General features: G+C 39.6%; 1 pseudogene; it reads right to left on the bottom strand.

Annotated features, from left to right (window-relative positions):
* Nucleotides 1-10,191: 10,191 nt before the first annotated feature.
* LOC100670064 (BRD4-interacting chromatin-remodeling complex-associated protein-like) lies at nucleotides 10,192-13,305 on the bottom strand (annotated as a pseudogene).
* Between the last annotated feature and the right edge of the window lie 7,077 nt (nucleotides 13,306-20,382).

The raw sequence follows: 20,382 nt of genomic DNA, 5'->3' as shown, positions 1-20,382 counted from the left end.
TCCAAAACAGTTCTTCCACTTTGTCTTGCAGAGGCCTCTCTAGCCTCTCTGTCCAGACTTCTCTGAGCATCTTCTAAATGGGTTTGCAACTCTGGGTCTCTCTGTACCTCCCTCCCTCCCCGTCTCTGCCAGGTATGGGGAAGAAGCTTAGAAAATTTATTTTCTACTGATTTGAATTCTGTTACCACCCCCATTTTAGGAAGCAGCTAAACTTAATTTTGGTTTTAAACAACAATAAGCACTTTCTCTGTTATGTTAGAACAATAAAAAGAAAATGAGTTATCAGATAGTGTTAAGTAGTGAGTGCTACCAACAAAGCAGTTAATATCAAAGCACTTGGCAGTGGCCCTAGAGGATGTTTTATTTGTCCTAAAGGCATATGCTTTTAGCACATTTCTAAATGCCTGACGCCACAGTGCATGTTCTGAAAAGTGTTGTTGAAGACAGATGGTTGCGTGCATGCTTCCTCTCAGCTCTATTCCCTTCATTCCGGAAGCTCACTGTCATTAGATCCACCCGTGCCTTCTTGCAATGTGGAGTTCTAGGCACACTCACAGATATTTTAATGAAAAGGGATAAATCTTTGTTATATTAAAAAGTAGAAATTATATAATTTTTTTTTTTAATTTCACATTACTGCTCGGATTCAATATAATTTATGTGCTACTGGGTGGTGCAAACAGTTAAGTACTCTACTACTAGCTACAAAATTGGTGGTTCGAACCCACCCAGAAGTGCCTCAGAAGACAGGCCTGGGGATCTGCTTTCGAAAGGTCCCACAGCCTAGAAAGCTCCGTGGAGCAGTTCTACTGTCCACACACGGGGTCGTTACGGGTCAGAATGGACTCAACAGCAACTAACAACACAGTTTGCAGGCATTATGTTCACTTTCTCCAAAAGATCGTGAAGGCCATTGTACACAGAAATTTGTACGTAGACTTAAATGAAACTCTAATAGCACTCATGTAATTGAATTAAGTTTTAGTTAGATGGTTTTAGTTTAGATGGTTTAAGATAACTTAGCTTAGTTTAGTTACGTTAGAATGAGTTAAGAAATAACAATTTTGGAGATTTTTTCATGATTATCATGATTGTTCCCGGATGTTGTCTCTGAAATTTTCTGCTCTGACATTTCAAGGTTCATATAATTGACATATGATGTCCATGATGATTTTGGGAATCAAGTTATATGCAGTAATGGGAAGTCATTAAAATAGTCAGGTACAGTAAATGTATGTTCTAACGGTAACACACATAAAAAAAAAAAAAGGTAGGTACTTAATCCAGTTGAAGGTGATGAAACTCTGAACAAGAAATTCATATACAGCTTTTGAACTGGCTTCATCTCAGATACATTTCCTTTTACTTTCACTTAAAAAACAGTAACAGCCCAGTAACAGCAGCGACAACTAAAAGCTAGGGCCAAACCCAAACCAAACCTATTGCCATGGAGTCAATTCTGACTCACAGTGACCCTAAGTCTAGACAGTATTTATTTGGCAGAAGTAGTGTATCGTCCTTACTCTTTACTGATGTCGGCCAAATTAAAACGTTATTAGCTAACATACTGTTAGTAATGGAGCCAATGGAGTTTATAGGTGAACCTAAGCATTTCTGCATGAAAATTTATCTTGCCAAAATACACTGAGTTTTTTTTTTTTTTTTTTCCCTCGTCTGCACAGTGATCTTGGGAGGAATGCTGTTGACAGTATTTACACACGATTGTTTTCTTACTTCTCCATCTTTCATTAGACCCAAATAGAACTGTTTTAGGCTTAAGATAAAATTGTCCTTTTATTTTATGTGTGCAAACTTTGTACTGAGAGTAGCTAGTCTCAGTCCTGGGCTAATCCTTGTATTGATTTATATACTTACTTGCTCTATGAAGACTTCTTGACTTTGACATTGCAAATGGAAGAACGATCCAAAGACTTTCTGTTCTTCAACTGCAGAAGCTTCTCTGATTGAAAGTTGAAAAACACATCTGACAACTGTTTCAGAACCGGTCTTAGTTAACATTAACCTTGCTTTATATACAAATTCAACTAATTCGATTAGTCCTGTTTCATGACAGAAACACTTTGCCTGCTGATATCCTCTACAGATAGGCTCAAAGACTTTAAGCTCAAGGAAAGTGTACTACAGTGCTCATAAAGCTATCTCAGAGTTTAGCCTTTAGTTTAATCCTTCCTTAGCCTTTAAGATGCTTTGTAGGCATTCACTTAGTGCCACTGTTCAATTTGACAAAAAGGAAAATACTACACTAATAAGCAATGAGCTTTTCTTTGATGGATACATAACCTATTTCATACTTACAACAAATTTTGAGTGGCAAAATTCCTTTGGCGAGTAGGAAAGAAAGTTATTTTCCACAGAGCTGCAAAATTAAATAAAATATGGCAGTCTATTTAAGGAAGATGCTTTAGAACTGACAAATGTACTTTAATTCTCATAGTGAGTGAGAAAACCCTTCAGAGCCTGTGTGGGAACTGCAGCTCACATAAAACATGGACTTTTGCAAATATGACCTGTTTTCTTTACTAGAGAAATATTTATAGTCTTCAAAAGAAACATCCATATTTTTTAATTGTAGTAATTTACTAGAGAAAATTAATGTTGTGCTACAAGTAATGTTTTATGGTTCTAATTTGAAGATAACATGCTCCTTTGTTGACAAACATTTTTATCATTGACTATTGCGTTAGGTATGAGAATTTGCCATATGGAACTTGTTATGCTTGCTCTAGGGTTCTTGTTCTTAAAGCAGTGGTCAGCGGCAGGGGCTTAGCTGACTAACAGACCTGGTCAAGTTCCAGCCCCACCATTTATGAGCTGTGTGACCCACCGAGTCACTGGACTTCTTTGCGGTTCAGTTTACTCATCTCAGAAGAGTCTCGCAGGATTTTTCTGAGAAGCGAGGGCAACAATGTAGACAAAGTACTTGGATACCAGTTGCCTTCCAGTCATCTCTGACTCCTGGCAACCCCAGGTGTGTCGGAGTAGAACTGTGCTCCATAGAATTTTCAAAGACTGATTTTTCAGAAGTAGATCGTCGGGCCTTTCTTCTGAGGTGCCTCTGGGAGGACTTGACCCTCCAACATTTTGGTTAGCAGCCGAGCATGTTAACAGTTTGTACCACCCAGGTACTCCAAGTGCTTGGACAGTTCCCAGTAAATGTTAGCTGTTACGTTATATAATTAAGTACACACAGCCCTCTTTTGAGGATCTATATAAGAAATTTTTCTCGGCCTTCAGGACTAGGAATAATTGGCTTTCCCTGAGCAGTTAGGCCAAACAAAATCTTAGGAATCATATAACTGGCGTATTTCTTTCTCTGCATTGGCTTCCAGAAAGCTCAGGGTCAAATTTGTGGCCAGCCTTTAGGCATGCATTTTAAGACCAGAAATTAACTATGACTTCACCTTATTTTTCCTAACATTATTTTCCCTTTGCCTTGATTTCTTTGCAAAGCTGTCTTTCTTATTGAGCTGTATATATTTTTTAAAGTTTCTACTAATAAGTAATGAATACATGTATTTTTTCATCACTCTGGCAGTCCCCAAATTAGCAGAGCTTATATTTAAAAGGTTTGCTTCTACATTGTTCAGGGAAAACTTACAATTGCATTTTTTCTCATGCAAACAACATCATGAAGGTTAATTAGGTTTCCTAGCCACTTAACAATGCCACAGTGGTAACTCATTCCAATATAGAGCCACCATTTATATATCTGTTTCTCTGGAAAATGTGATCAGAGGACCAGTGGGGTTCAGAATGACACTTAGCTTCTCCTGTTCCCCCATTTGCAGTTGTTGTTACTCTTACTCCTGGTATAAGTGTGGGGCTGAGACTATGTTAAGGAAGGAGGGAAGGCTTAGAGCCCTAACAGGTGGAATTGGGGAGGGGGAGTGGGAGAAACAGAGGCTTCTGGGGAGTCTGGCAATCTGAGGCTCTGATTGAAAGTGGGAAAAAGTGTGGAAGCAGCGGGTATTCAGTCAGTACACAGCAGTGTGGCTACGCTGATTGTTAAAGTACTGAATTTTTCCCATTCAGCTTGGAAAATTGCCACTGCCTGAGTCCCCAAGTGCTCTCCCACACCAGTTGCTCCAGGCTTCCACCTGGACGTTCCCACCTCCACACAGTACAGCATCTAAAGGAATACTTCCAGGTACAACAGACCAGCACCTGGTCCAGCATCCAATCGGACTGGTCAGTACTGGGGGCCTTTGAGTGAGATAGGAGTGCCCAGTTGGTGCAAACAGTTAATGTGCTCAGCTGCTAACTGAAAGGTTGGAGGTTTCAGGTCTTCCTAGAGGCACCTTAGAGGAAAGGCCTGGAGATCTACTTCCCAAAATCAGCCATTGGAAACCTTACAGAGCACAGTTCTACTCTGACACATATGAGGTCACTATGAGTCAGAGTTGACTCCAGGACAAATGGTTGAATGAGAAAGACCATAGCGTGAGAAGCAGTGGGCTCTCTGATGATTGCCAAAGGAGAGGGCCATGGAGGGCTCCCAGGGTACTGGCTATTTTGGGAATAGATGCTCCACAGGAAGAGAGGAATGAGTGAGGATAGGTGACCTGCAGAGGCCTTGGGAATTATTTGTTAATCATTCAGGAGTGCTGTAAGGTTTCACACTACACCCAGTGCAAAGAAAACCCTCTTTATTTCCCACAGTTCATCTAATTTCCTTCAAAGTCCTGCTTTTGAGGTACGGGGTAAGAAAACTATATTTAGTTCAATCTGGTGAATTTAAACCTGTCTGATAATGTAAAGAAACAGTTTCCCAGTCTGTTCTGAGGTTAAATTGTCTCCTTAGGGTTTTTTTCTCCATCTTCCTCTCTTTCCCAAGATGGCACCTGAGTGTAGGGGAGAACTTACAGAGTCCTTGTGAAGGGGGGCAGTGAGAGAACGGACCTTGAGGGTCACGTACTGCCCTTTGACACTGTTCCCTGCTGCCTCCAGCCTGGAGATTCCGCAGGCTTCAATGTGGACAACATCAATGGTCAGCTTGCTAGGTGGCCCACCCTGCTGACTCAGCACATGTTGTCCCCTGTTGTGTCAGGGCCACAGAAGATCCCCTGAGGTCTGTCCTTGACACCTGTTCATCCCCTGGGCTAGGTGGTCTCCTCCCTGTTGCTCTTAACCACTGTTTCTTTTTTTTTTTTTTCTGGGCCAAGGCCTTAGTGATCCGCCATAGCAACTTCCCAGACAGTCTCTGCTACTTTTACCCAAGGAGATGTAGGCACTTCTGGGTCCCTTCTACACCTACCATTCAGAGTCATTCAGGAAATCTAACTTGGGTTCTCTCTCTCTGCCTGGCTTCTTGGCCACCCTGGGTTGTGACAGACATCCTGCTTGTAGGTTTTCTTCCAAGAAACCACACAAGACGTGGGACAAGAGCCCCTTGGCACTTATCTTTCCTCTCAAATCATTAACACACCTTTCCACACTTGGACTCTGTAATACTCTGGATGCTCCGGGATGCAAAGAGTATGCCAACTACTTTCTGATTTGCTGGGACTTCCCTTACATGTAACTATAATCAGGTTCTCTAGTTCTGGCTCCTTATAGATAAATCAGTGGGAATGATCTGGAATGAACTTATCTATTCTTTTTCCACAAAGTCTACTTTTAAAGGCAAATTTCTCAACTAAGTAGGTAAAGAAGGAACTTGAGGCTCAACACCAGTCCACCCCAGCTTCTTTGATGATGGAGTTCTCATCCTCTCCCTCCCTGGGACAATAAGCCTTATGCCTCTGCCTCCTTGCCATCTTAAGAAATGGCTGCCCTTATAGCTTCTCATCTTTACATTATCTCCATCTGTTTCAAAGATATAAAGTTAGCTTTCAAATTTCATCTTTTACTAAAACTTTTACTGACATACCATCAGTGACTTCTTTAAATGTGGTCAGGATACATTAGAAAGAGATTGCTTTAGAACTATTTTATATCATCATTGGTTTCTTACCCTCCATGTGCTTGAAATTATTTTCTCTTTTAGTGTTGAGAGCTCTTTTTCTGGAAGACAGACGTGTAAATATAGAAATCGAAAGCAATAGAACTTATTCCAAATATACTTTTTTCTATGTAAACAGAAGACCTCCAAACAAAGAATAGGAAATATTCCTTCTTCTTCTTCTTTCCCTCTCTTTGCCCAGAATGTTAAATATTTTATGTTTTAAGGAATTATCAAAAAGCTGAAATCTCTAGATCAGTGAGATTGTGATTCATTTTTTAAAAAACATGCTAACAGTAAATAGATTATTCTGAAATTGTTATATGCTGTTAACAATCAAGAGAAGACTATATTTGGTATATTATTATTGTTAGGTGCCATTAAGTAGGTTCCCACTCACAGTGACCCTATTTACAGTGGAAAAAAACACAACCCACATCCTCACAAACGTTGCTGTGTTTAAGCCCATTGTGGTAGCCACTGTGTCAATGCATCTCGTTGAGGGCCTACCTCTTTTTTGCTGACCCTCTACTTTTTTTGGGTTTGGGTCTACTTTACCAAGCGTATGTCCTTCTCCAGGGATTGGTCCCTCCTGATAACATGTCCAAAGCAAGTAAGACAAAGTCTCGTCATCTTCATTTCTAAGGAACATTCTGGTTGTACTTCTTCCAAGACAGATTAGTTTGTTCTTCTAGCAGTTCATGTGTATTCAGTATTCTTCACCAACACCATAATTCAAAGGCATCAATTCTCCTTCGGTCTTCCTTACTCATTGTCCAGCTTTCACACACATATAAGGCAACTGAAAATACCATGGCTTGGGTAAGGTGCACCTTAATCCCCAAAGTCACATCTTTTTTTTTTTTTTTTTTTAGCACTTCTCAGAGGTCTTTTGCGGCAGATTTGCCCAATGCAATACATCGTTTGATTTCTTCACTGTTTCCGTGGGAGTTGATCGTGGATCTAAGTAAAATGAAATCGTTGACAACTTCAATCTTTCCTCTGTTTATCGTGATGTTGTTTATTGGTCCAGTTGCGAGGATTTCTGTTTTCTTTATGTTGAGGCTTAATCCATACTGAAGGCTGTGGTCTTTGATCTTTATTAGTAAGTCCTTCAAGTTCTCTTCACTTTCAGCAAGTGAGGTATGTCATCTGCATATTGCAGGCTGTTAATGAGTCTTCCTCCAATTCTGAGGCCGCTTTCTTCTTCATATAGTTCAGATTCTTGGATTATTTTCTCAGCATACAGATTGACTTAGCATGGTGAAATGATACAACCCTGACACACACCTTTCCTGATTTTAAACCACATGGTATCCCTTTGTTCAGTTTGAATGACTGCCTCTTGGTTTATGTACAGGTTCTACATGAGCATAGTTAAATGTTCTGGAATTCCCATTCTTTGCAATGTTATCTATAATTTTTATAATCCACACAGCTGAATGCCTTTTCATTGTCAATAAAACATTGTCATACTGTGATGGTTTGTGTGTTGAGGTGATGCTGGAGGAGCCCTGGTGGTGTAGTTGTTAAGAGCTCAGGCTGCTAACCAAAAGTTAGGCAGTTCAAATCCATCAGCTGCTCCTTGGAAACCCTATAGGACAGTTCTACTCTCTCCTATAGGGTCAGTATGAGTTGGAATCAACTTGACAGCAACAGGTTTGGTTTTCATGTGTGTGTGTGTGATGCTGGAAACTATGCCACTGGTATTTCAAATACCAGCAGGGTTACCCATGGTGGACAGGTTTTAGCAGAGCTTGCAGACTAAGACAAACTAGGAAGAAGAACCTGGCAAAGAGGGATTTACTTCTAAAAAAACTGACCAGTGAAAACCTTGTGAATAGCAGCAGAACACTGGTACAGTGCCAGAAGATGAGTCCCTCAGGTTGGAAGGCACTCAAAATATGGCTGGGGATGAGCTGCCTACTCAAAGAAGAGTTGGCCTTGTTGGCATGGATGCAGTAAAGCTTTTGAGATCTTCATTTGCTAATGTGGCACAACTCAAAGAGAGGAAACAGTTGCAAACTCATTAATAATCATAACACGGAATGTACGAAGTACAAATCTAGGAAATTGGAAGTTGTCCAAAATAAAACAGAACACTTGAAGATTGATATCCTGGGCATTAGTGAATATTTGGTATAAACCTTGCACAAATGAAGGTATTTGCATATGTAGATAATTAAGTTAGAAATGATAATCATTCTTTATATTAATTTGCATGTTGTCTTACCTGTAAGTATATTGTTGTTACAATGGCAATTCCATTGACTTAGTGAACTTTGGTTTGTCTCTTGCTCATAAAGATTGTAGAAGTGAACATATAATTTGTAAACAGGTGAGAAAGATAACCAACATAGAGGTTTTCATTTTTTTAGATACTAAATTTTAATTTCCAAATTTTCATTATACTATTAAAAAAATAAACAATTATTAAGATTTGGAGGACCATAGATCCTGAATAATAAAAATAATACTCAAAAATTATTTCCTGCGTGGCAAAGTGATTTTAAGACACAATTGGCATCTTAAATAACAGTTTTTGAAGGGCCATAAAATGCTGAGGTGTATGCTGAAGGCATGGTCCTTGCTTCTAGCTTATACACTATGCCTTTTTTTTTTTTTTTTTGCAATTCTGTTACTCTGAATTGTCTATTCTTCCCTCTTCAATACTTCCAAGAAACTACATGATGTCATTCTTATGCTGATATAGCATACGAATTAAAAATGCAAAATAACTGAAGTATGGAAAAGAAAATAGACTACAAAACAGGAAGAAATGACATTTTCTGCATCCTCAGACAGGTAAATTGAGTTAAAAAAAAAATCATTAAAACAATTGCACTTGTAAACTGGTTGTTGATGGTGATGTTTTCTTCAGTACCAAGATCCCAGGATGAAAACTCCTCCAGGGAATTTGAATCTAGGCTACTTGGCCATGCCACAAAAGCTTCTGGAATTGAACACATTTTTTGTTATGTGGATACTAATCACAGTGGAATTTGTTCCAGCAAAATTTGATTTTTGTTTCTATAAATAATAAAAATATTCTTAAGAGGGGGTGGCCGTGGTAAATGGGAACTGCAGTTGCCATGTTCTCTGGCTCTCTAAAACGTTGAGCTCTTTCATTGAGTGTCATTATGATTCCTGGGAAACATTTTTACCGCCCTTAGAACACTTGCAAAATTAAGCTAGAATTACCCCCAGTTGACTGCTATTAGCCAAAGCTCCAGGATTCAGTGCCAAAAAAACCCTTGTAATGATAGACTTCAACAGTTGTACAAAGCAGGCTTTTAAAGATTCATTCCTGGAAACTAAATATCACTTGCTGTAACAAAGGGCCTATCATTAATTGATATTTAGCCCAGGCCAGTTAAATAGATGGGTTTTCTTTTAACAGTGTAACTATGTTTACAGAAGCAGCCTAAGGACAGTAATGATAATATTTTTTTCTTAAAGGCTTCCTTATGGTTAAGAGCCTCTGTTTTATAAATATTGCCCCATTTGTACCAAAACATTCAGTTTTTCGGAAGGCAGAAATAGCATTTGATCAAATCCTGAAAAGGTGGAATAATATATTTCACACATGGTGGGTTACTGATGAAATCAGAAGTGTCCGTCAGGCTCTCTGAGGTCCCACTCCTCCAGCTCAGTATTCTAACTCCTGGCATGAACAACCTCCTGTTTAAAGCAACCTCAAATGTCAATCTTTTGTAACTAAATAATGAATCACTTTTATGAGTGTCACATGTTATGAAATATTTTTTTAATGCTGTCTTTTAAATCAGGGTAGTATCTGGAACCCGGATCTGAGACAGTAGATCTTCTCAGAGGAAGAGCATGAAAACAGATGTGGAAGCTCTAGTTATCTTCTTTATTGTTTCTGTTGGCCAGGGAACTCTGGAAGCAACCACCAGAAAAGAAAAATAGGAAGTCAACTCCTCACTCCTTCATGAAGCAGTACAGATAGGTGTGGATAAGGTCCATGAAGAAACTCGTGACATTAGGGGTAAAAAACAGAGGAAGAATATTAGATTTGGGGGAAACATACTTGGACGTTTTTGTTATTACATTGTAAACCTTCCCGATGTAGTTTTTTCTGTGTGCTGAACATAAAATTTTAATTACAGAAAAGCCATCAACCATATGTTCAAAGTTTTCAATTAACACATTGGGAAACTAGGATGAAAATTATTTTCTATTAAATACATATTTTATTCTGTAATCACTCAAACGTTTCTTAAGGGAATAACACCTGAAAGAAGAACTGTTGCTGGGTTCTTTCTGAAAGTGCTAGTAGATTTGGAAGAAGAAACTGGAAGACAATGAGACACACTGAAGGGCACTGAAGTCTTGTTTGGCTGGGTCAGTGGATCTCCAGGAAACTTTGATCCTAATGCGCCAGACTGAGGTGCAGACCCAAGCCTAGGATGGGCAGTTTTGGGTGAGTTGACAGCAAGGAACTGACTAGGCTCTGACATAGGTATCACTGAGGGCATGGTGGTGACCCCAGGTCTTCCTTGAGAGATGCCGCTCTGCCCGGGCAATAGGTGTTAGCTAGTGACACCTGCTGCAAGGATATGTGTCCACCAACTATCTGGGGAGAAGCATGATTGACCATTACTGGGCTACCAGAGGCTCTGAATGACTATCCAGATGCTGTCTGGACAGTAGTGTTCAGTTAGTTAAGCATTTGTACAGAAGATGGTCGGTTGGTCCTGAGCGTGTTGGAAGAGTTTCTGTTTAACCTGCTTTTAAATGAGCTGGGAGGGCTGAGTTTGAAGAAGCTGCCCATTTATGGTTTGGAATGTGGTGCACCAAGTTGGAGTTGACTGTGGTATAAGGAATTGACTTTAGGGTGTGTGAAGCCAGTCCATGGGAGTATGAATAATGATTACTATCTCTAGCACTGCTCGCTGCCTGATATTCTTGTGTTCTGTTAATTTATGATGTTCACTGACATATGGGGACTAAGCACAGGGCCCTGGGGTGAGCATGCAGATGCAAAAGAGATCCCTTGTTGCATATGGTGTTGCTGTAGTCCCGAATTGTTCATGTTGTGTTTTGCTGATACATTTTGGTTGGACAGTAATTGGGAATTTATTCAAATTTTGTGCAAGTCCCTTTTGTATGATGATGTTATGCACAGGTAAAGATGTTTGAAAATTTGTTCTGTTAAATAGGCTGATGGCAGGCTATGCTAGTGGACTGGAAGCATAGTTCCCAAACAAGAAGTTGCCATTTGGAGTCTATGAATCTGAAGCCCTCCACTCACATTTGTTGGGGCTTGCTATGCACTTCCCTTTAACATGATTTTAAATACATCTAGATTATTAGTAGTCATCACAGGAGGATGATTACCCAATGAACCAATTAGCTGTATCTGGCCCCCCAAAACCCCACTGCTGTCAAGTCAATTCTGACTCATAGCAACCCTATAGGACAGAGCAGAACTTCCCCAGGAAGTTTCCAAGGAGTGGCTGGTGGATTCAAACTGCTGACCTTTTGATTAGCAGCTGAATGCTTAACCACTGCACCACCAGGGCTCCAGACCCACAAATATGACTGCTATTAGACAAATGCTGGGTGGGAACACTGATTTCCACATGTTGCATAAAGTCATGTTGCACACCCACTGCATTGTTTGCAAATGATGCTCCAACAGGCAAGTGAGTCACCTACGAAGGATGCAGCAAGTCACCTGAGTAATTATAAACGTTGGAGGCTTGAGTTAAGGATGGTAATGAAGAAGGATGAAGCTGATCTTGTGAAAACTACTGACTTGAATCTATACTGTCATCCAAATATGCCTCTTCTACCATTGTATGTTCACTGATATTAGCCTCCTATAAAAATTTCAAAAGAATGTTGAGAAGAGGAGAAAACTCAAGTTTGTTGTCAGGACACTGAAGGCTACTTGAAAGTGGCAGTCTGTCCGCTGGGCCCTTTTCCAAGTTTATGTCTCTGAGGGATTATTTAGGATTAGTGTTACTAGGGTTGGGGAAAATTGAAATGCAGAATATTTCACATTATTCAAGGCATCATTGCTAGATTTATTACTAGATCCAGGTAGAAAACAATTCAATACTTGTGGACCTCCAATGAGATCAATGAGACTCAAGCCATCATCATCATCCATGAAAACATTTCCAGTGTTCTTCATTCCTTTGAGTAGATCCAGGTTTCTATCTGGTACCAATTTCTTCTTCCTGAAGGACTTCTTTTAATATTTCTTATAATGCAGGTTTGCTGGTGATGAATTTGTTCAGCTTTTGTATGTCTGAGAGGAAATAGTTTATTTTACTTTCATATCAGAAAGATATTTTCACTGGGTATAGAATTCCAAATTGACATTTTTCTCTTCTTTCAGTACTTTAAAGATACTGCTCCATTATTTCTTGCTTACATTTTGTTCAATGAGAAGTTTGCTGTATTTTTTTTAAAAATCTTTGTTCCTCTATACATAATGTGTCTTTTTTTCCCCCCCTCTGGCTGCTTTTAAGATTTTTCTTTTTACCACTGGTATTAGGCAATTTATTTATGATGTGCCTTGGTACAGTTTTCTTCATGCTTTTTGTGCTTGGGATTCATTGAAGTTTTCTTCAATTTCAGAAATTTCAGCTATTATTTCTTCAAATAGTTTTTCTCTTTCCCCTTCTGGTTCAAAAGGCCAGTTGCTCATTTATTAAGCCTCTTGCTGATGTTCTGTTCATTTTTATACATACTCCTTTTCTCTTAAGTTGTTTTATACATACTTTATTTATTTTTTTATTTTGGCTAAAGTATTCATTTCAACAATTTCTACATGTACAGTTCAGTGACATTGATTACATTCTTTAAGCTATGCTACCATTCTCTGTAATCTTTTCTGAAATATTCCACCACCGTTGTCTTAAACTCATTGCCCACTAAGCTTCCCATCTAACCTTTCGAGTTGCCTTTGTCAATTTGATCTCACATAGATAATTTTATTTGTTTCTTTTTTATTGTACTTTAGATGAAGGTTTACAGAACAAATTAGTTTCTCATTAAACAGACATATATTGCTTTACGACGTTGGTTAATGACCCCACAACATGTCAACACTCTCCCTTCTTGTCCTTGGTTTCCTATTACCAGCTTTCCTGACCCCTCCTGCCTTCTAGTCCTTGCCCCTGGGCTATTGTACCCCTTCAGTCTTGTTTTGTTTTATAGGCCTGTCTAATCTTTGCCTGAAGGGTAAACCCTGGGAGTGACTTCATTACTGAGTTAAAAAGGTGTCCGGGGGCCATGCTCTCAGGGTTTCTCCAGTCTCTGTCAGGCCAGTAAGTCTGGCTTTTTGTGTGTGTGTGTGTGAGTTACAGTTTTGTTCTATATTTTTCTCCAGCTGTGTCTGGGACCCTCAATTGTGATCCCTGTCAGAGAAGTCAGTGGTGGTAGCCAGGTACCATCTAGTTGTGCTAGACTCAGTCTGGTGGTAATTGTGGTCCATTAGTCCTTTGGACTAACCTTTGCCTTGTGTCTTCAGTTTTCTTCATTCTCCCTTGCTCCCGAAGGAGTGAGACCAATGGAATATCTTAGATGGCTGCACACAGGCTGTTAAGGCCCCAGATGCTACTCACCATAGTAGAATGTAGAACATTTTCTTTATAAACTATGTTATGACAATTGAGCTAGATGTTCCCTGAGATCATGGTCCCCACAGCCCTCAGCCCAGCAATTCGGTCTCTCAGGGAGTTTGGATGTATCCATGGAGCTTACTAGGTAATTCTTTAAAACAGCACAAAGCTCAAAGCAGATGTACTTTACTAATTAAGCTATTTTTTGGTTCAAAGCATTACTGTCTTAAACGTAGTACTATTCCCTTAAATTTAGAACAGTCTGTTATATCTTGAAATCTCCTTGACTTCCTCTCCATATGGAAGTTCTACAACCACACGTTTTGTTCCCCCTTTCTGTTTTGAAGTTGTCATTGTTTACAGCTTAACACCTCTGGTTCCCTGTAGTCAGTTTCGTAGCTTTATTTTACTTTTGTGAAATCTTTATCTGAGTTGGTGTCTGGTTGATGCTCTTGTGTTTTTGTATCTCAGGTTGTTGTCTGATGTCATTGGTTCTCTATCCAAAAGACTCCCTTTAATATTTCTTGTAAGGCTGGTCTGGTTTTTGCAATTCCCTTAATTTCTGCTTACCTGGGAATGTCTTAGTTTCACCATCATTTTTGAAAGGCAATTTTGCTGGATATAGGATTCTTGGTTGGCAATTCTTTTCTTTCAGGGTTTCATATATGTCATTCCGTTGCCTTCTTGCCTGCATGGTTTCTGACAAATCATGCTTAGTCTTACTGGTGCCTCATTTTCCATGAGCTGCTTTCAGAATTCTTTGTCTTTGATTTTGTAAAGTTTGATTATGATATGTCTTGGTGAGTTTCTTTTGGGGATCTATACCGGGCTTTTTGGGTAGAAACCTTGTCTTTCATGATGGTGGGAAATTTTCTGCCAATATTTCTTCAAAGATTCTTTCTGTACTTTAAAAAAAAACAACAACATAGTACTAAATGTGCAAAATAGAACATCGCATTTTTACCTGCTTTGGTGACATCAAGAAAGCATTGAAGCTATAGCATAAAATATCTTTATACAGTGAAACCTGTGAGAGCCCCAACTCAACAGGCCTGCCTTGTTTTTTCAGATCTCATAAATTTTCCGCCTTTGACAGAATGCACTTTTCCATCACTTGTTTTAGCGGAAAATATTTGAGTTTTCCTTCTCTGACAAGTTTTTGCCTTATGCAGGTCTAGGCTTTGCAGGCTTTACTGTGTAAGGTAAGACAGGGAACTGCAACGGTTAGAAGCATGGACTATGGAGCCAGATTACACGGGCTCATGGTGTGACACTGATGGAATTATGTCCCCCCAAAAATGTGTGTATTAACTTGGTTAGGCCATGATTCCCAGTATTCTGTGGTTGTCCTCCATTTTGTGACTGTAATTTTATGTTAAAGAGGATCAGGGTGGGATTGTAACACCCTCACCAGGTCACATCCCTGATCCAATGTACAGAGTTTCTCTGGGGTGTGGCCTGCACCACCTTTTATCTCTCAAGAGATAAAAAGAAAAGAAAGCTAGTGGGGGCGGGCTGGACCTCATACCACCAAGAAAGCACTGCCAGGAGCAGAGGATGTCCTTTGAACCTGGGGTCCCTGTGCAGAGAAGCTCCTAGTCCAGGGGAAGATTGATGAAAAGGACCTTCCTCCAGAGCTGAGAAAGCTTTCCTCTTGAGTGGACGCCCTGAACTTGAACTTCTAGCTACTAGGCTGTGAGAAAATCAATTTCTCTTTGTTAAAGCTATCCAGTTGTGGTATTTCTGTTACAGCAGCACTAGATGACTAAGACACACAGATTCCAGCTTTCTCAGGTTTTACTGTGTAAGGTAAGACAGGGAACTGTAATGGTTAAAAGCATGGGCTACGGAGCCAGACTACATGTGCTCACATCCTGGTTCCTTTACTTATTAGCTCTGTAACCTTAGCCTCTTTATGTCTCAGCTTCTAATCTCATCTCATGCGGACAGTATTAGAACAAGTCTTTTGGAATTACTGCAAAGATCAAACAAGTTTTTACATAAAAAGAACTTGCAACCATGCCTGGTGCATAGTGGGCATTGAAACATTAGCAACTATTATTGAGTTTTATAATTGCTTTAGCAAAAAAACCAGCTTTACTGAGCTAGACTTTCTAGGAAAGAGGCCTGGCCACCTGTTGTTTTTTTTTTTTTAACAAATTATTATTATTTTTTAAATTTTAATTCCTTTTATTATTATTATTTTATTATTTTTTTTTGGTAAAAATAGACACAGCAAAACATGCACCAGCTTCTACATGTACAATTCAGCAATATTGAATACATTCTTCAAATTGTGCAACCATTCTCCCTATCCCTTTCCAAATTATTCCACCACCATTAACATGTACTCGGTAATCCCTAAGCTTCTCATCTAACCCTTCAAGTTGCCATTGTCAGTCTGATCCCATACAGTTAATTCTTTAATGGAGATAATGTTCAAGGCAGGCATTCTTTATTAATTAAGCTAAGCTATTGTTTAACTTAAAGAAGACTTCAGGGCATAGTTTTGGTTTAAAGCTTAAGGTTTAAAGATTATCTCAGAGCAGTAGTTTTGCGGGGTGGAGATCTGTATTTTTAACAAGTACCCTGGCTGATTGTTATATTCATGCAGCTTTGGGATATGTTGACACACCCAGTATCTCTAAAGATTGGCTCAAATAACTTCAAAGCACTCCTCTCTGCATAAGACTTCCCCCACATGCACTGTAAGAAAAAAAAAAAAACCTATTTTTAAGACTATGCAGTAATTGTGCCACAGCCTTATTGTTATGCATATAGGAAATAATTGTTGCCAATATTTTCCTTTCTATGAAAGGAACAAAAGGAGTAACAGATTACCAACAAACATTAAGTTCCATACCAGGAAAATCATACCCTCCCAAGTACTTTCCTTAATTACCACCCCTGAAAATAGCAGGTCTATGAACCAAATAATTAAAGAAAGAATATGACCAGAGAACAGGATCCTCAAGATACTTTCCCACACTATGCACCCTATGGGTTCTGGGTTCATACAGTTAACATTTCTTATGATCAATACTTATCAAATAGTTATTATACACCAAGTATTTCATATGCATCAGCTTATGTTATCCTCAGAATAAATCCTCTGAGGCACCCACTATTATTGCCTCATTTTACAGAGAGTCCAAGAGCCTAGTAGAGGCAGAGCTGGGATTTGAACACCAGGCTATTTGGCCTAACATTTATGTGTGTAATCACTGTTCCATTTTGTCACTTCCCAATGCTTAAATAATTGTTTAACAATAGATTCTCAAAAAAAGAAAGTATACGTTTATATGGATACATAAGTTTATTATCAATTTTACTGATATAAAGGATGTACGTTGTTGCTATTAGGTCCCGTCAAGTTGGTTCCAACTCATAGCAACCCTGTATACAATAGAACGAAACACTACCTGGTCTTGCACCATCCTCATGATCGTTGTTATGCTTGAGCCCATTGTTGCATCCACTGTGTCAATCCACCTCTTTGAAGGTCTTCCTCTTTTTCTCTGACCCTGCTCTTTACCAAGATGATGTTCTTCTCCAGGGACTAGGTCTTCCTGATAACATGTCCGAAGCATGTGAGATGAAGTCTCATCATCCTCCCTTCTAAGGAGCATTCTGGCTGTATTTCTTCCAAGACAGATTTTTTTGTTCTTTTGGCAGGCCATGGTATATTCAATATTCTTCACCAACACCACAACCCAAAGGCATCAATTCTCCTTTGGTCTTCCTTATTCATTGTCCAGCTTTCACATGCTTATGAGGAGATTGAAAAATACCATGGCTTGGGTCAGGTGCACCTTAGTCCTCAAAGTGATATCTTTGCTTTTTAACAATTTAAAGTGGTCTTTTGCAGCAGATTTGCCCAATGCAATGCATCCTTTGGCTTCTTGATGGCTGCTTCCACGGGCGTTGATTGTGGACCCAAGTAAAATGAAATCCTTGACGACTTCAATCTTTTCTCTGTTTATCATGAGGGTGCTCATTGGTCCAGTTGTAAGGATTTTTGTTTTCTTTATGTTAAGGTGTAATCCATACTGAAGGTCGTAGTCTTTGATCTTCATCAATAAGTGCTTCAAGTTCTCTTCACTTTCAGCAAGCAAGGTTGTGTCATCTGCATAATGCAGGTAGTTGATGAGTCTTCCTCTAATCCTGATGCCAAGTTCTTCTTCATATAGTCCAGCTTCTTGGATTACTTGCTTAGCATACAGATTGAATAAGTATGGTGTGATGGTCAAGGTTGTGTGTAACTTGGCTGAGCCATGATTCTCAGTGGTTTGGCAATCTTATGATATTGTCATCACTTCCACAATGAAATTTGATATAAAGTGATCATCTCTATGATAGGATCTGCTGTGAGTAGCCAGTCAGTTGAAAAGGAGTCCCGCATCAAATGTAAGTGGACATCCCGGCAGGGCTGGTGGGTTTTGCTTACTCTGGATCTTTCAACTGGCTCCTGTTCATCTAACCTCTGGTTCTGGGGACTTGAGCTAGCAGCTTACCTGCATCTTGCCTGTCGATCTTGGGATTCATCAATCTTTGCAGCCTGTGAGCAAGAGCCCTCCTCTCTGACCTGCCCATCTTGGGTTTGCCGGCCCCTGTGGCTATGTGAATTAGGAGACACCTCTATCCTGACCCACAGACTTGGGACGTTCCAGCCTCTACAACTGTGTGAGCCATTTCCTTGATATAAATCTCTCTGTATATTTTTATGCTTTACTGGTTTTGCTTCTCTAGAGAACCCAGCCTAAGACATATGGTGAAACGATACAACGCTGATGCACACCTTTTCTGATTTTAAGCCGCACAGTATACCCCTGTTCTGTTCAAATGACTTCCTCTTAATCTATGTACAGGTTCCTCATAAGCACAATGAAGTGTGCTGAAATTCCGCTTTTTGGAAATGTCATCTATAATTTGTTATGATCCACACAGTCAAATGCCTTTGCATAGTCAGTAAAACTCAGGTAAGCATCTTTCTGGTATTCTCTGCCTTCAGGCAGGATCTATCTGATATCAGCAATGATATCCCTGGTTCCAAGTCCTCCTCTGAATCTGGCTGGAATTTCTGGTAGTTCCCTGCTGATGTACTGCCACAGGAAACCCTGGTGGTGTAGTGGTTAAGTGCTATGGCTGCTAACCAAAAGGTCAGCCGTTTGAATCTGCCAGGCGCTCCTTGGAGGCTCTATGGGCCAGTTCTACTCTGTCCTGTAGGCTCGCTATGAGTCAGAATTGACTCGATGGCACTGGGTTTGGGCTTTGGTACTGGTGCAACTGCTTCTGAATGACTTTCAGCAAAATTTTATTTATATGCGATATTAATGATATTGTTCCACATTAGGTTGTATCACCTTTCTTTGGAATAGGCATAATTATGGATCTCTTCCAGTCGATTGGCCAGATAGTTGCTTTCCAAACTTCTTGGCACAGACGAGTGAGCACTTTCAGTGCACATCTGTTTGTTGAAACATCTCAACTGGTGTTCTGTCAATTCCTGGAGCCTTGGTTTTTGCCAGTGTTTTCAGTGCAGCTTGGGTGTCTTTCTTCAGTACCATTGGTTCTTGATCATATGCTACCTTTTGAAATGATTGAATATTGAACAATTCTTTTTGGTACAGTGACTCTGTGTATTCCTTCCATCTTCCCCAAAGGATATATATAGCACATGATTTATAAGTAATAATAAAGTATATAATGTTCTTAATTGTAAATTCCAAAGAATCCATTGGTTCCCACTGAATGCTTTCATTTATTTTTGCTGAACTCTTGTATCTATAGCCAGCCTATGGTTACAACTGATGAAGAAGTATAGTTCTGACATGAATGTGGATTCATATGTTCATCTACCTTAATGAATAAGACAAAAGTGAAATAAAACAAAGGTATATGTTGGAACTTTACTCATTAGTCAATGGTGTGAGCAACTTCTTTGTTAAATCAAATAATCTTACAAATATTGGAAGAACACTTCCTAAATTTTTTTGTGCTATTCGCTAAGTGATAGCTACAGTCATGACACACTTTTAAGTTTTAATTTGGATTATTAACATTTTCTCTGTCACTTTCTTAAGTCTGGACAGTCAACAAAACAATAAACCAAGTTCCAGCTTTTAGCATTTCTCAATTTCTGTGGCATCAATACTCCCACCATTTTTGTCCTTACCTACTTCAATGGCAAGGCAGATAATAAACCAAACCAAACCCACTGCTGCTGAGTCGACTCTGACTCATAGCAACCCTATAGGACAGAGTAGAACGGCCCCACAGAGTTTCCAAGGAGCACCTGGTAGATTTGAATCCGCCAGTTGCTCCTTGGAAACCCTATGGGGCCGTTCTACTCTGTCCTATTGGGTCGCTATGAGTCGGAATCAACTCAATGGTAACGGATTTGGTTTTTTTGGCTAGGTAGGGTATATACTTATGAATTCCATCTCAGGATGTTAGGGAGTGTTCTAAAATATTTGTTATAAGAAGGAGGTGTTCGATCTGACAGGGGTGAGAGCCACTGAAGAGGGCCCACACCAGCCTGAAATCACCTCAAGTAGTGATCTCTTTCCCTTCAGTAGACAGGTCATATTTTTATCTCTATGAGAAACTGGTTTCTTTGCTGTGGTTTTTATTTGTTTTACTTGCCGGCCTTCCTTGATACTGTTTGAACCCTTGCGGCAGGGTCTGTGTTCTGTCATCTCGAGCCCCAAGGCCTGGTATGTGTAGCTGGCACTCTGCAGCCAGTGTGTCTGATGAAATGAATGCTAATAACGATGACTGCAAAGCACAATGGGAATACCTGGCAAAACGAAGGGAGTTATT

Source organism: Loxodonta africana, chromosome 23 (assembly GCF_030014295.1).
Source record: "Loxodonta africana isolate mLoxAfr1 chromosome 23, mLoxAfr1.hap2, whole genome shotgun sequence".
NCBI lineage: Eukaryota > Metazoa > Chordata > Mammalia > Proboscidea > Elephantidae > Loxodonta > Loxodonta africana.
The sequence above is the reverse complement of the archived record's forward strand: the minus strand, read 5'-3'. Positions and strand labels throughout refer to the sequence as shown.